Here is a 15,919-nt window from a genome sequence, read left to right on the forward strand (position 1 = left end):
TAATGAGTCCAAAACTATATTGACCAAGAGTGTTGATAGTGGACATCCCTGTTTGTTCCTGATTTTATTGTTAAGGATTTCAGTTTTTGACCATTTAGTATGATACTAGCTGTTGGTTTTACATAGATGGTTTTTATCAGTTTGAGGTAGAGACCATCTATTCCAATTTTTTGTAAGGTTTTTTGTCATAAATGCATGTTGGATTTTGTCAAATGCTTTTTCTGCATCTATGGAGATAATCATATGGTTTTTGTCCTTTTCTCTATTGATATAGTGTATTACATTGATTGATTGGTGTATTTTGTACCATCCCTGCATCACTAGGATGAATTCCACTTGATCAGGGTGTATGATCTTCTTGATGATCGTCTGCCTTCTATTTGCCAGTATCTTATTAAGGATTTTTGCATCTATGTTCATTAGTGAGATTGGCCTATAGTTCTCCTTTTTGGTTGGTCTTTCTCTGCTTTGGGGAACAAGGTGATCTTGCTTTCATTAATGAATTTGGGTGTATTGCTTCCCTTTCAATTTCATTGAAGAGTATAAACAGTAGTGGCAGCAGTTCCTCTCTAAATGTCTTGTAGAATTCAACAGTGAAGCCATCAGGGCCTTGACTTTTCTTAGTTGATAAGTTTTTATTAAATTTTCAATTTCATTGGTTGATATTGGGTTGTTTAGAATTTGTAGGTCTTCTTCGTTCAACTTTGGTGATTCATATGTATCTAGGAATCTGTCCATTTCTTCTGTGTTTTCCATCTTTTTCTCATATAGGTTCTCGAAGTAGGTATTGGTGAGCCTCTGGATTTCTGCTGGGTCTATTTTAATTTCACTCTTTTCATTCCTAATTGCATGGATTTGGGCCTTTTCTTTCCTTTTTCTGACGAGGTTGGCTAAGGGTTTGTCCATTTTGTTGATTCTTTTGAAGAACCAACTCTTAGCTTCATTGATTTTTTGTATCATTCTCTTAGTCTCCATTGCATTGATTTCTCCTCTGGTGTTTATGATTTCTTCCCTTGTATGAGTTTTTGGTTTGTCCTGCTCTTCTTTTTCTAGAAGCTTGAGGTTCAGCATCAGGTTGCTTAATTGGGCTTGCTCTGTTTTCCTAATATGCATATTTACTGCTATGAATTTCCCTCGTAAGACTGCTTTCATTCTGTCCCATTGATTCCAATATGTTGTTTTGTCATTGTCATTTAATTGAAGGAACTGCTGATCGCTTCTTTAATTTCCTCTGTGACCCCTTGGTTGTTCAGAAGTGTGTTGTTCAATTTCCACGTGTTTATGAAAATTTTTGAGTTTCTTTTGCTATGGATCTCCAATTTCTTTGCACTATGGTCTGATAATATACGGGGATAACTTCAATTCCCTTGTACTTACTTAAACATGTTCTATGAGTGAGTATGTGGTCTATTTTGGAGAATGACCCATGTGCAGCTGAGAAGAATGTGTATTCTGATTTTGTGGGGTGGAAGACTCTGTAAACATCTGTTAAGTTCATTTGTTCAAGAGTTTGATTGAGTTCCCGTATTTCATTACTTATTTTCTGTCTAGTTGATCTATCTATTTGTAACATTGTGGTATTGAGGTCCCCCAGTACAACTGTATTCATGCATGTATGACTTTTCATGTCTGTTAGTATTTGTTTTATATAGTTGGGTGCACTAGTGTTTGGTGCATAGATATTTATGATTGTCATCTCTTCCTCTTGGATTGTTCCCTTTACAAGGATGTAGTGTCCTTCTTTGTCTCTCTTAATCAGTGTTGGTTTGAAATCTACTTGATCTGCAAAGAGGATAGCTACTCCTGCTTTTTATTTGGTGTCCTGTTCCATGGAGTATTGTTTTCCACCCTTTAACTTTCAGTCTATGAGTTTCCTTTTGAATGAAGTGTGTTTCTTGCATGCAGCATATTGTTGGATTTTGCTTCTTTACCCATTCTGCCACTCTATTTCTTTTGGTTGGTGAATTGAGACAATTAACATTGATAGTTATAACTGAAATGTATTGACTTATCATTGTCATGATTTTTTCCTTTTCTTGGGTTCTCCTCCTTTATATTTAATTTCCTGTCACACCAGATGGGTTCATTCTGCTTTGCTTCCTGCAGTTGTGATCCTCAGTGTCTCTTCCTAGGATATTGTGTAAAATTTTTTGGAGTGCTGATTTGGTATTTATGAAGTACCTGAGGTGCTCTTTTTCATGAAAGTATCTTATTTCTCCATCAAGTTTGAAAGATAGTTTTGCAGTGTTAATCAATCTAAGTTCAAGGCTGTTTTCTCTTCGGGCTTGTAATATGTCACTCCAAGCTCTTCTTGCCTTGAGGGTTTGTGTTGAGAAGTCTGTTGTGATTCTAATGGGCTTTCTTTTGTATGTGATTTATTTCTTTTCTCTAACTGCTTGTAGAACTTTGTTCTTCTGTTGAGTTTCTGGAATCTTAACAATTATATGCCTATGTGTAGATTTTTTTTGATCAAGGCTATTTGGAGTCCTATATGCCTCACTTATCTGTATGTCAACTTCTTTTCCCCTGCTTGGGAAGTTTTCTGCCATTACTTCTATGGAGAGTTTTTTTTATGTCATTTGCATGCTCTCCTGTTTCTTCATTGATTCCAATTAGTCTTATGTTATTATTCTTTGCATTGTGTAGCAGCTGCTAGATTGATTTCTTGTGTTTCCTTACAATTTTGAAGTAATTTTTCTTTTCCTGGTCACTAATTGCAATCTCATCTTCTATATCCGAAATTCTGTCCTCACATTGGCTCATTCTGCTGTGTAAACTTTCAATGAAGTTTTTCATCTCCCGGAAATCTATTTGTATCTGTTTTATGGATTCCATTTGTTTCCTATATTTGGATTCCATCATGTTCCTCAGCTCCTCTCTAGATTTATTAATCATGTCTTGCCCTATAGACACAATCTCTGCTGTTATCTGAGAAATTATTTCTGATTTCATTTTTTCCAGATCTTCTTTTTTTGCCAGTTCAGTGGGTCAAGGTATTTGAGTATCAGAGCATTCCATCTCATTTCCCTTTGTGGTTGCTGTAGGTTATCTGGATGTCTTGTTTTGAGACAGATATATGTGTCTTCTCATTTTGACTCAGGGAGGGGCGGTCCTGTTGTTGCCCATGTGGCTCACCTCCTCTGAGGTGGGATAGTGGCTCAGAAGCCCCTACCTCTGGGCCAGGTATGGCAGGCTGGATGGTGGCCCAGAAGCCCCTTCCTCTCTGCTGGGAGCAGCAGGAAAGAATGTGGCCTGGAAGTCCCTTCCTCTGGGCTGAAAGCGGTGAGATGGTGGCTCAGAAGCACCTTCCCCTGGGCTGGGAGTGGTGGGACAGCATCTCAGAAACCCCTTCTTCTGGGGCGGGAGTGGTAGGACAGAAGGTGGCCCAGAAGCCCCTTCCTTTGGGCTGGAAGCTCTGGGACAGCAGCTCAGAAACCCCTTCTTCTGGGCTATGAGTGGTGGGATAGAGGCTCAGAAACTCCTTCCTCCTGAGCAGTGGGATGGACAGTAGACCAAAAGATGTTTCCTCTGTGCTGGGAGTGGCGGGAGGGATGGTGGCCAGGAAGCCCTTTCCTCGGGGCTGGGGTGCATTTAATTTCTTGTTGCACCCAATGGATTCATTCAGCTGTGCTTCCTGGGGTTAGGATCCTCATTGTCTGTACCTAGGATATTGTTTAAAATATTTTGGAGTGCTGGTTTGGTATTCATGAAGTTCCTAAGGTGCTCTTTGTCATGAAAGTATATTATTTCTCCATCAATTTTGAAAGTAATTTTGCAGGGTACATCAGTCTGGGTTGGAGGCTGTTTTCTTTTAGGGCTTGAAATACATCACTCCAAGCTCTTCTTGTCTTGAGGGTTTGTGTTGAGAAGTCTGCTGTGATTCTGATGGGCTTTCCTTTGTATGTGATTTGTTTCTTTTCTCTCACTGCTTGTAGAACTTTGTTTTTCTGTTGGGTTTCTGGAATATGAACTATTGTATGTCTATGCATTTATTTTTTTTATCAAGGTTATTTGGAGTCCTATATGCCTCACTTATCTTATGTCAAGTTCTTTTCCCCTCCTTGGGAAGTTTTCTGCCATCACTTCTGTGAACAGTTTTTTTATGTCATTTGCACTCTCTCCTACTTTTTCATTGACTCTGATCAGTCTTATGTTATTCTTCCTTGCATTGTCTAGAAGCTGCTGGACTGATTTCTCATGTTGCCTTACAATTTTAAAGAAGTTTTTCTTTTCCTGGTCACTAATTGCAATCTTATCCTCTATACCTGAAATTCTGTCCTCACATTGGCTCATTCTGCTGTGTAGGCTTTCAATGGAGTTTTTAATCTCCTGGAAATGTTTGTGTCTGTTTTATGGATTCCATTTGTTTCCTGTGTTGGGATTCCATCATATTCCTCAGTTCTTCTATTTTTTGGTCTGTGTACTCTCTAGATTTATTAATCATGTCTTGCCCTATGGGCACAATCTCTGCTGGTATATGAGAAATTATTTCTGATTTTATTTTTTCCAGCTCCCCTTTTGTTGCCAGTTCAGGGAGTCCAGGTCATTGACTATCAGAGTGTTCCATCTCATTTCCCTTTGGGGTTGCTTTAGTTGATCCGGGAGTCTGGTTTTGAGATCTCTTTACATGTCTTCTCATTTGATGGATGGGGGCATTGCTGGCGCCCATGCGGCTCACCTCCTCTGCACTGAGGGTGGTTGTACAGTAGCCCAGAAGCCTCCTCCTGGAAGCTGTGAGCAGCTCACCTCCTCTGCACTCTGTATTAAATTCATTTGTTATATCCACCCTACTGGAGACCATCCAAAGTGTTTTTGTTTTTATTTTATTTTTCCACTCTATAATTTTTATTTTGAATAATTTATAGCTTTTGGATTTTTCTTAGTTTAAGAATTTGTAGTTTATTGTGAAAACTCATTTTGATAGCTACTTTAGTATTCTTTTCAAATAATTTCAGTACCGAATTCATCTCAGGATTGGCACTTAGTTTTCTTTTCTTATTGAAGTTGTAATTTTCTTGATTTTTTTGTGTAAAATTATTTTCCATTTTATCCCATTATTTTAAATACTTTGAGGATCTGGATATGCAGTCTTTTTTGTAGGCAGTCGCTTGGTTTATATATATCACAATATTTGCATAAAGATGACTCATTGGGTAAAATACATATTCCTTTGAAAACAGGTTCTACTATTCTCTCTTCTAGTGGTAGACTGTGAAAGAATAGTGTAAATTTTGTATATAATGTTTAACCAGAAAGTAGGATTATTTATTTATTTATATTAGTACATAATGTTTACATTCCTTGTGTAGAGTTGGTACATGAACATAATACATCTTAATTCTTTTTTTCATCCCCTTTCCCTCCCCTCCTTCCATCTCCTGATCCACTTCCAATTTGAGAAAGATTTAGTTCCCTATTTCCCATCTATTTTTTATTTTGCTCTTTACTTGTAATTTTCATTTCTCATATGGGAGAAACCATCCAATATTTAAGCTTGTGTGTCTACATCAGGATATTTTGGGAGTAAGTTCTTTCTCAATTTTTTACAGGTCTTACAATTTAATGTAGTTTTTATTTATTAAGACCAGAATTGAGGTAAGGTGAGGAAAACACACAAGACAGTATAATATTCTGCATACCACCTGAGGAAGTATTTTCTTGGAAATCAAGGTAAGAGTGGAAAACGGGTAGATAAGATTGCCATAATAAGATCATATTAGCATTGTTATTAGATATATTAAGTCATTTATATACACTCACAACAGCCTCATGAGATAGCTACTGTTATTGGCCTGATTTTTGTAGGTGAAGTTCAGAGGACGTAAACAACTTGTCCAGAGTTACAAACCACTAAACGACCCGAGCAAGCCAGAATGTGAACTCCGATCTCTGACAACAAAATCTATGTTTTTTTGTATATCATCATGCCTACTCAGTGGAAAATTGTCTTTTTTTCTGAGCACCAGCCTTCTTTTCCATCTCCTTTTCTGTCCCCTTTGCAATTTGTCCTCTCAAGTTATCTCTGAGAAAAGAATAGAGAAAAGTTAACAATTTTATAATTTAGGAAAACACTAGAAAATCATAAAAGAATACAAGAGTCTTAAAAATGCTTGCAGATGCGACAAAATTACCATGAGTTTTAATAAGATATTAAGTTGCAAAATTGTAAAAATACATTATCAGTACCAAGTGTCAGTGATCTGGGCATAGGATCGACTGGCAATTTAGTTCATTCATATACTCAACAGATATTAGGCAGACACCAACTGCGGGTTGGGCTTTATTCTAGGCACAGCTCATCTAGTAGAGTGCAAAATAGAATTGTTTCCATTACAATGGGATACATACACTAGTGGAAAGCTAAATCATGGCATATATTGGTAGTTACTAACAATTAATTGTGTAGTAATTTATGAAGATTGAATGATAGGGTGGGTTCTGCTTTAGTTTGGATAGTCAAACTTTTCTGAAACACAATATCTAAGAAAAAATTTATAAATTATTCAAAATAGAAATAGCAAATTATTCAAAATAGAAATAATAGAGCAGAAAAATAAAACAATAAACTAAGGCCACTCCTCTGTAATCACTGATGGATTCTTAGAGATTTTCAGGGATGATTCTGAAAACTGCAGTTAATTGAGGTAGTCCAGTCAATTCATGAAAACTGAGAGTGAATGTGAAAAGAATTTGTTGAACCTAGGCACAGGAATAATTCAAAAGTTATTTGGAAAAAGGGGCAGAAATAAAGTTCATGCCTTACCCACAGGAATTAGCCAGATATGGAAGTGTTCTCAGAAACAGATGCAACTTTTTTTTGTAGAGCTATTCAGCCTGGGGGAAAACTAAGTAAGCATGACTTCAAAAGTGTAGATTGTAAGAATAAGAGATATTAGATAAATATATGTGTCATTTCACAATTCCATCCAAATAAGTGAAAGATAAAGAGAGGTCAAACCTAACCCAGTCATATGACAAATAGTGCAAGAGAAAACAAAATGATAATAGGCCATTCATTTGACTGGAGCTTTGAGCACGTTTTTTCCTGGATGCCAAAGCTCCAGAGAAAAACAGAGAATTCTAGATATCTAAGAGACCTGAGAAAAGTGGACCAAATACACAATTTTATCACCTTTGAGGCCTTTGTTGAAGGTTAGGGATATTGCCACTGATAATTTTGTGGAAGTCCTTGGGATTCTATCATGAGGAAAAAATGCAAAAAATGACTATTTCTAAATTTGATTGTCACAGAGAGCAAGAACTATTTGTTACCTAGTCCAGCAGCTTTCTGACTTGTATCCTTGTCAGACAAACATCAATTGCAAGGGATGGCTGAGGTCACTTGAGCTGCCCTAAAATATTAATGTGCTGTTGAGACAATCAGACATGAGCAAACAGAGCATTGTATAGAAAATAGATTTCTGAGACCTATAACTGCACTGGATTATATTCCAAAAGAGTAAGGTTTTAAGGAGAGGTCATTGGGAAATGTAAGGCGTGGGAGGTAAGCATGAAAAAATGAGCTGGCTATATAGGCTTGTAAAGAAACTCATATTTGAATTCTGCTCTTCCTTCAGTTCATAAGCCAGGGAAAATGGCTTTCCAAGATATCTGGTGGACATAGATTTGTCATAATACCTCCTAATATACTGTCACTTGTAAAATGCAAAAGGCTCAGGCAGGATTTTTGTGTCCTTGACGCAAGTGCATTCATGTGATTTCCAGAAAATCCACTGCATCAAGACAAAAAAAACCTCACTTTATTTCAAGTTTTCTGCTGCCACTGTGATTCAATAATTAAATCTTTTTCTTAATTTTAAATGTGATCTTGTTTTATTTTCAAGTCTTGCACATATACACACAAATGCACACTCAGAGAGACATATACAGTTTAATAAACAAGTCAGTCAATTCCTAAGACAGTTAAATCTTTTTATTTAATAGATATGATATCAAGAAGAAAGAGAGTAAATGTGCAATTACTGATCCTGAGACTGGTACAAACCCCCAAATGTGATGGGCAAAAAACAGAGGCAGTGAAAATTTGTTCAGGGATATTTGTTCTAATCACAACAGGACAACTGCCTTTTCCCCTATCCCTCTTTTCTTTTATGCTTTACTTTTTGTCTCTTTTTTGGTAATAGCTTTTGTAGGACTTCTTAATGACAAGGACCAGTCTTTGTATATGTGTATATATTAGTATAGCTGTATTGATTTTTAGCTCTGGATCCATAATTTTCTAACTTCTTTTGTCATATATTTCCACACAGTCGCTCTTTATGAATATCTAAATTTGTTTGACTGATTAATAGCTGGTTATAATTCGATTACAACCTCTCTCAATGCATATTGTCTTCCTATCTCTAATGTCTTTAAATTTCTCCACATACCTGCTTTTGTCACTCTACTTTCCTTTATTATTTTTGTATTATATTATTATTTCATTCTCTGTTTTCATTTTCTCTTCTTTGTTCTGCTATCTATTCTTCCGTTTTACTTATGTACTATTTGAAATATTCTGAATATCATCAATGAATAATTTAGTCTAGCCTCCTATAGCATATTATATGCTGTGTTTTATCTTGAGTCAGTGTAATAGTAGATAACACTTCCACCAAGTTCTTAAATGTCATATAATTTATGGTTACATTCTTGGGTGTTGATGTCACCAGTGCTTACTCTGTCTTCTCAAATGAGCACTTGGAGATAAATGTAGTACCCAGAGTAGACCGTGTCAGTACTCACACATAGAGGCATGACAACAATCCAGGACACACCACAGTGAAAAAGCTACTTAAAAAATGAACCTCACCTGACAGAGGAAGAAACATTCTACTCAATTGTTCTACAAGTTTCAATAGAGAACCACAATGAAAATGAGAAAAGAAGGCAATACAATGCCTTCAAAAGCACATAACTCCCCAAAAGCTGATCCCACAGATATTAAAACAGATAAAATTCCAGGAAATAGTTTTAGAAACTAATAGTTAAAATGATCAATAAGATCAAAGAAGAGGCAAATAATCAGTTAAAAATATTAATTACTAGAATGATTCATGAGCTCAAAGAAGGTATAATAAGCACTTGAAAGTATTAAAAAAAGAGTGCAGGATATGAAAGAAAACTGCAATAAGGAGAAAGAAATTCTAAAAAACAAAACCAAACCAAATAACAAACAGAAATCCTGATAATGGAAACATTAACAAGCCCAAAACAAACAAATAAACTCATCTGAGAGTCTACAGAGTAAACTAGATCAGTCAGAAGAATGAGTATCAGGAGTTGAAGATAGAGTGAAAGTGCATGGACATTCAGGCAGGGTCAAAGAAAAAATAAGCAACACTAAAGAGACTATCCAAGAGGTTTTGGATAAATCTAAAGAAATAACAAGGAAACAAGGAAATTAATCATAAATGAAAGCACTGATATAAAATTTATTCACTGGCATTATAGAATAAATTTCTCCAAAATTTGAATTAGGTACTCTGATAAAAGAGACACTTAGGGCTAGGGATTTAGCTCAGTGGTTCCACCTCCTGCCCAAAAAGCACAAGGACTCAAGTTCAATCCTCAGTACCAGAGAGAGAGAGAGAGACAGACAGACAGAGAGACAGAGAGAGACAGAGAGAGACAAAGAGAGAGAGGAGAGAGGGAGACACTTAGAATCCCAAAGTCATAAGCAGGAAAGAACCTCCCCACATGTCTTAGTTACTTTTCTTGTTGCTGAGACAAAATATTCAACACTCCAAGTTAAAGAGAAAAGTTTTATTTAGCTAACAGTTTGTAGAGGTTTCAGTCCATAATCGATTGGCTCCAAGACAAGATAGTACAACAGACAAGCATTGCAGAGGAGAAATAGTTCATAAGTGGCAGAAGGTAGCAAAGCAACAATGGGTGACCACAGCTCTTTTTATTCCTCATTTCTTATCCAAGCTACTTAGGTAAAGTAGCACTCACACTCTTAATCCTACTGCCCTTGAAGCTAGCATTGCACAGTGAATCAATCCCAGTGTCACACACTCTAAATTCAGCCACTTCTGAAAAAGCCCCAACTATGACTGCATGAGGCTTTTGGGCAACATCTAGACAAAAGCCATAACATTCCACCCCTGAGGCCCCAAAGACTCATACACATCCTTTTATGCAAAAGACATTTATTTCATCTTAAGAGTTGCCAAATTCCTAACAGTTTCAGCATTGCTGAAAAGTCCAAATCCAAAGTCTCCTCTGAGATTAAGCTGCAAGCCCTTGTATGAATAAAAAGAAAGTTAAACAGTTCCAACATTCAATAACACAAGATAAACATTTTTATTACAAAAGATACAAATGGGGATAGCAAGGAGTGGGAACAAAGCAAGACCAAAATCCAGCAGGGCAAACATTAAATCCCACATCCAGCATACCCAGAAATCTGTGGCAAGTTTTGAACTCCAAATGGATTGAGAGAGTCTGCCCCCTATAGCACTTCTGGTGGTTGTAACTGCCATGGCTTCTTTCTTTGGCTGGCTTTGCCCAGTGCATGCAGCTTTCCTTGAATGATATACATTTCTGACTTCTCCAACCTTCTGGTGTCTCCACTGCACCTTTGGCTTCACACACTGCCCTCTCAGAGGCAAACTTCCTGGCCTCCTAAGCCTTTATATCTTATCCAGGCTACTTAGGGCAAGCAGCATTCACATCCTTAAACTTAGTGCCCCCAATCCCAGGATTGCATCACAGTTTGTAGAGGTTACAGTTCATAATTGACCAGCTGCTAAACAAGGTGGCATGGCAGACAGGCATCATGAATCAATCTCAGCATCACACATCTAAATCCAGCCACCTATGACTACATGAGGCTTTGGGGGGAACATCTAAACACAAGCCATAACACCACAACATATAATCAACACCATGGAATGAAGTTTTCCAACACCTCAAAGAAAATAATGGCTAATTCAGATTACTATACCTATATCCTGCCAATCAATCCTTCAAAATTGAGGGAGAAATAAATATCTCCCTTGATAAACTTAAGTTAGAGAAATTCAAGACAACCAACCCAGCACTGCAGAAATTACTTAAGGGAATCCTAAACACAGACCAAGATGACAACTCCAAGACAAGAAGAAATAGTAATGCTCACTGGGAGAGAAGACAAATAAACAACAACGATGAATCAAACACCAGAAAAACAACAGAATAGCAGGAATTACTACATACCTTTTGAGCATAACAGTGTAAATGGTCTTAACTCCTCAAGACCCATCTATATGCTGTGTCCAAGAAACACAGGTCATTTGAAAAGATATACACAGACTGAAAGTTAAAGGAAGAAATAATGATATCCCAGGTGGCAGAAACTGAAAGCAGGCAGAATTAGTTGTACTAAAGTCCCACAAGTTATACTCCAAACCAAAACTGGTCAGAAAAGACAAAGATAGTCATTATATATTGGGAAGAGATAACAATTGTTCATATACATGCACTGAATATTGGTGCTCCCAGTTTGATAACACACTACATGACTTAAATGGGCAGATAGGCCTCAATACAATACTAGTGGGGGATTTCAACACAACACTATCACAAATAAATATGTCAATTGTTCCAAACAACAATAAGCATCAGAAATAACTGCACTATAAACCAAATGAACTTCATTAATATCTATAGAGTGTTTCACCCTACAACACCAGGATACACTTTCTTTTCAGCATCCCACGGAACTTTCTCTAAAACAGACTATATTTCAAGCCATTAAAACATATCTTAATAAATACAAAAAATTGAAATAATCTTGTGCATTCTATCATATCACAGTGAAATGAAACTAGAAATCAACAGAAAGGAATCCACAAAAAGTTCACAAACACATAAAAACTGAATAATACATTCTTAAATGATTAATAAATCAAAGAAATCAGGAAAGTAAAACATTCCTAGAATAAAGTGCTATTGGAAACACTTTCCAGGGAAACAGTTTTCCAGGGAAGTTTGTAGCGATTAGAGGCTATATTAGAAGAACAGAGTGAGGTCAAATAAGTAACATAATGATGCACTTCAAAGTCCTAGAAAAGCAAGAACAAACCAATCCAAATCCATAATAATGAAATAATAATGATCAAGCAGAAATTAATGAATTTGAAACTAAAACTTTAAAGGATCAATGAATGAAAAAGCTGGTTCTTTGAAAAGATAGTCAAGATTGGTAACTCCCTTGCCAAACTTACCGAAAGAAAGAGAAGGTGCATATGACTTACCAAGAAGTTATACAAAATCAGATCAATAACAAGCAATGAGATTGAAGCAGTAACTAAAATTCTACCAATATGGATGAGAATTCTACCAGATCTTATGGAAGAATTAACAGTCAAGATGAATGGATTCAGAAAATGTAGTATACATGTACAGTGGAATACTACTTAGCCATAGCAAGATTTAAACTTATTAAGATATATTAAGTGCATTTGCTAACTTTCCCAAATAAAACTATCATATAATATTAACATGCAGTCTATTTTTACTCTTTATAATGTACTGTTACATCTAGTGGGATCTAGAGGTTCCCAGACTCATATTGGCCAGGTTTGTCTCTCTCTCTGATATAGAAGTGATAAACAGCCACCCCAGAGGCATGGACACAACCAGGGCCTGGACACCCCTGTATCTGGGGCTGCAGTCCTGTGTTATGGGGCAAGGGTCCCATCTCCACCCCTTTGAGGATCAATATTTGATTGATTGGATATTGGGTTTGCTGTTAGGGTTTGGTCTTCTGGGCTTATAGGGGAACTTGGGTAGGCATGGAAACCTGCTCTAGAAAGAAGCAGATAGGTCCCAAAACCACAGGCTGTCAGCTTGGCTGTTTGCTGAGATGCAGAGGCTACTTCCTTTCTACTTCTTAAAGATGCCCAATTCCATAATCAAATCCTACCTAAGGGTCCCAGCTGTCCCTAGAATATCATAGGCATATTTTATTACATGTACATTAAATTAAAGAAAATGGTAACAAGCCACGAGACATCATTCAGGTGGAATGGCTTTTCTCTAAATTTGGATGATCTTCTGCATTAATTAAATTTACATAAACTAGGTTTGCAGTTGAGTCAACGAATGACTCTTAATGTGATTTTTCTTTGGCTTGTAGACTTCTCAACTTTTGAGGGGGCTCCCATTTCCAAAATTGAAAATGGGATTGTTAATATAAACATGTCACTTCTCATGGCATTAGTTTTAACTTAATGATGACTTCACCTCTGACCTTCCTGCCTTTCCATAAGGATAATTATTTTTACTCTATACTTTGACCCTTAAAATATAATTGAAAGGGTTAAATATGCATATGAAAAATGGCCATATCAAGGGAAAATAAAAGCTAATCATCTGTATGACTTTCAGAACATCTCATAACTTCCATAGCCACATCAAGAAAATGAATACCTATTAGGGCTATAAATACAAAACAGCAAGGCTATAATGTGTCAGAGACTGAATTCATTGGAAATAATAATTTATTAATTCATTTAATTCTTTAACCAATGCTCATATATCACCTATTATATTCTAGATTCTTTGCTAGGTTATGAGAATAAAAAATAAACTATATAATATTAAGCTTCAAGAAATCTAGGATCTAAGAGAGGGAGAAGGTTACATCAGCGAAGAGGGGAAATAAAAAGTCAAAGGTGCCAGTAAAATAAAATTCATATCTAGGATTCATTTACTATATATAAAATATAATGCTAGATACTCAGGGTGAAAATGTTAGCCAAACATATTGCGAGTTATTTATTCTGCACCTCTGAAAGCGGTATTATGATTATTACCACTTACAGTTAGAGAAATTGAATCATAAAAATGTAGAAGTTTTCTAGGCCAGTCAGAAAGAAGTGGCACAGAAAGGATTTTGATCCAAATAGTTGGGCTCTAGAGTATATGCACATACCAGTATAATATTTAGCCACAAGACAGAGACCTGACATTTAAATGTTTAACTCTAGCAGAGAGGTACATACAATCAAATAATACAAAAAGGCAATGTGGTAAGCAGAATTCTAAAGGTTTCCTCTCAAGGTTCCTATTCCCTGGTTTTACAGTTAAGCACTAATTTGGGTTCTGCTGTTAAATCAACCATAAGTAAGACTATTAGTCAGCTGACCTAGAAATACAAACACTATTCTTGATTATATGGGCGGCACCAATAAGTCCTTAATATAGAAGAGAGCTGTGTGTACTGTAGTCCCAGCACTCAGGAGGCTGAGGCAAGATAATTGCCATGATTTCAAGGCCAGCCTGGGCTGTATGGTGATTTCAAGCCAAGCCTAAATTACATAGCAAGACCTTGTCTCAGAAACAAATGAAAACAAAACAAAAATAGAAGAGGAAGACAGAGGGCAAATCGAAGAGATTTGGAAAAAGAAAGAGAGATGATGTAGAAGAGGAAGTTGGAGAGATTTAATTTAAAAAGACTCAATTTGCTTTGAAAATAGAAAAAGAACCAAAGAATGTGGGAGCCACTCAGCCAACTGCCAGGATATAGAGTGTACATGAGATTAAATTAGGTCAACTACCTGAAAGAGTTTGAAAGGGGTTTCTTCTTCAGAACCTAAAGTCCAGGTCATCCAGTACCTTGATTTTTGCCTGTGAATCTGGATCAAATATAAAACAAGCCGTGGCAATGTCCAGAGTCACGCCGAACGCGCCGAATCAGCCCTCTGCAGACAGGCAGGTCTGCGGACGCCATAGCAACTTCGTGAGTTGCATGGAACCCACCGCATCAGCCCATGCCCTGGCAGCAATCCCACCCCCCCACCCCCACCCCACCCCACCCCACCCAATGCTCCTCTGTACAGCCACCTGGTTCCACACTACAAAGATGTAGAGGACACTGGACCACCAGACCACTGTACTGTGTACGTTGGAGTCATCTTCACCTCCCATCAGGACCGGGACTATATTCAGGGGAAGGGCAGCTGGAACCTGCAATACAACTCTGCAGAGTTCAACACTACAGGAGGACAGGGAGCTCAACTTGGGACTTGCAGCCAGAAATCTGCCTGAATCTCATGGGTCTGCGACTAGCTTGCTGAGACTCATTGACTTATATCTGCACACTACAACCCACATTGTCCATTGTGACAGCAGAGACATACCCTGAAAGAGGCCCTTCATCTTCATGGTTATTTTTGATTCCCAAAATTAGTTTTATTATTTTGTTTTTTTCTCTTTTCTTTTCTTTTTCTCCTCTTATCTTTATTTTTCCCTACTCTTTGCAAATATTTGTTTTTCTCTCCTTTTTTTCTTTTCTTTCCTTCTTTCTTTTCTCTTTCCTTTCTCTCTCTCTTACACTCACTCTCTTGCTCTCTCACATTGTTCATCTTCCCTTTTTGTCCCTGTTTTGGTGCTCATTCGGAGTTCTTCTTTATTTTCCTAGTATTCTCTTTTTCCTTCTCACCTGTGTCCTCTGACCACACTGCTAACCTTCCCCTATCCTTCTTCCCATCTATCCCTCCCTCCCCAACCCCTTCTAACTCCCCATCCCAAAGGGTAAAATTGATATTGAAGAGTTTATTCACTATATGTTGGGCTGGTCCTCGATCTTGATTTAATTCACACAGCTAAAGGGGATAGATTAATAACTACCACAAAATGTCATTTTCTAAGATGTACTGTATGCAGTGGTGTTGCTGATTGTATCACTTGGGCTAAGGTGTTGGTATTGATCTAGTCAATGAACTTTCCTAGTATAAGGAAAATGAGATAGCCTTAGAGTCATTAGAGACTCAAAACTTAAAGACCAACTGTATCTGGAAGACACTTCTGAGAAGCAATCATTTCATAAGGGTTTTAATTACAAGCAACAAAGATACCTTCAATAAGCAATTTCAAACCATCAAACCAGGAGTTAGACCAAGGACAGTACCAAAAGCAAAAATGAGAA

General features: G+C 37.1%; 1 long non-coding RNA gene across 1 annotated transcript in view; it reads right to left on the minus strand.

Moving 5' to 3' along the window:
• Positions 1-5,578: 5,578 nt before the first annotated feature.
• LOC147828792 (uncharacterized) overlaps positions 5,579-15,919 on the minus strand; it is a 28,828-nt gene continuing 18,487 nt past the window's right edge. Inside the window, exon 2 of the long non-coding RNA XR_015450114.1 lies at positions 5,579-6,022. This is a non-coding gene — a long non-coding RNA (uncharacterized LOC147828792). The remainder of the gene's footprint in view (positions 6,023-15,919) is intronic.

This window comes from Heterocephalus glaber, unplaced genomic scaffold, assembly GCF_053883595.1.
Source record: "Heterocephalus glaber isolate CG9 unplaced genomic scaffold, H.glaber_assembly_v1.0 deba00000936, whole genome shotgun sequence".
Lineage (NCBI taxonomy): Eukaryota > Metazoa > Chordata > Mammalia > Rodentia > Bathyergidae > Heterocephalus > Heterocephalus glaber.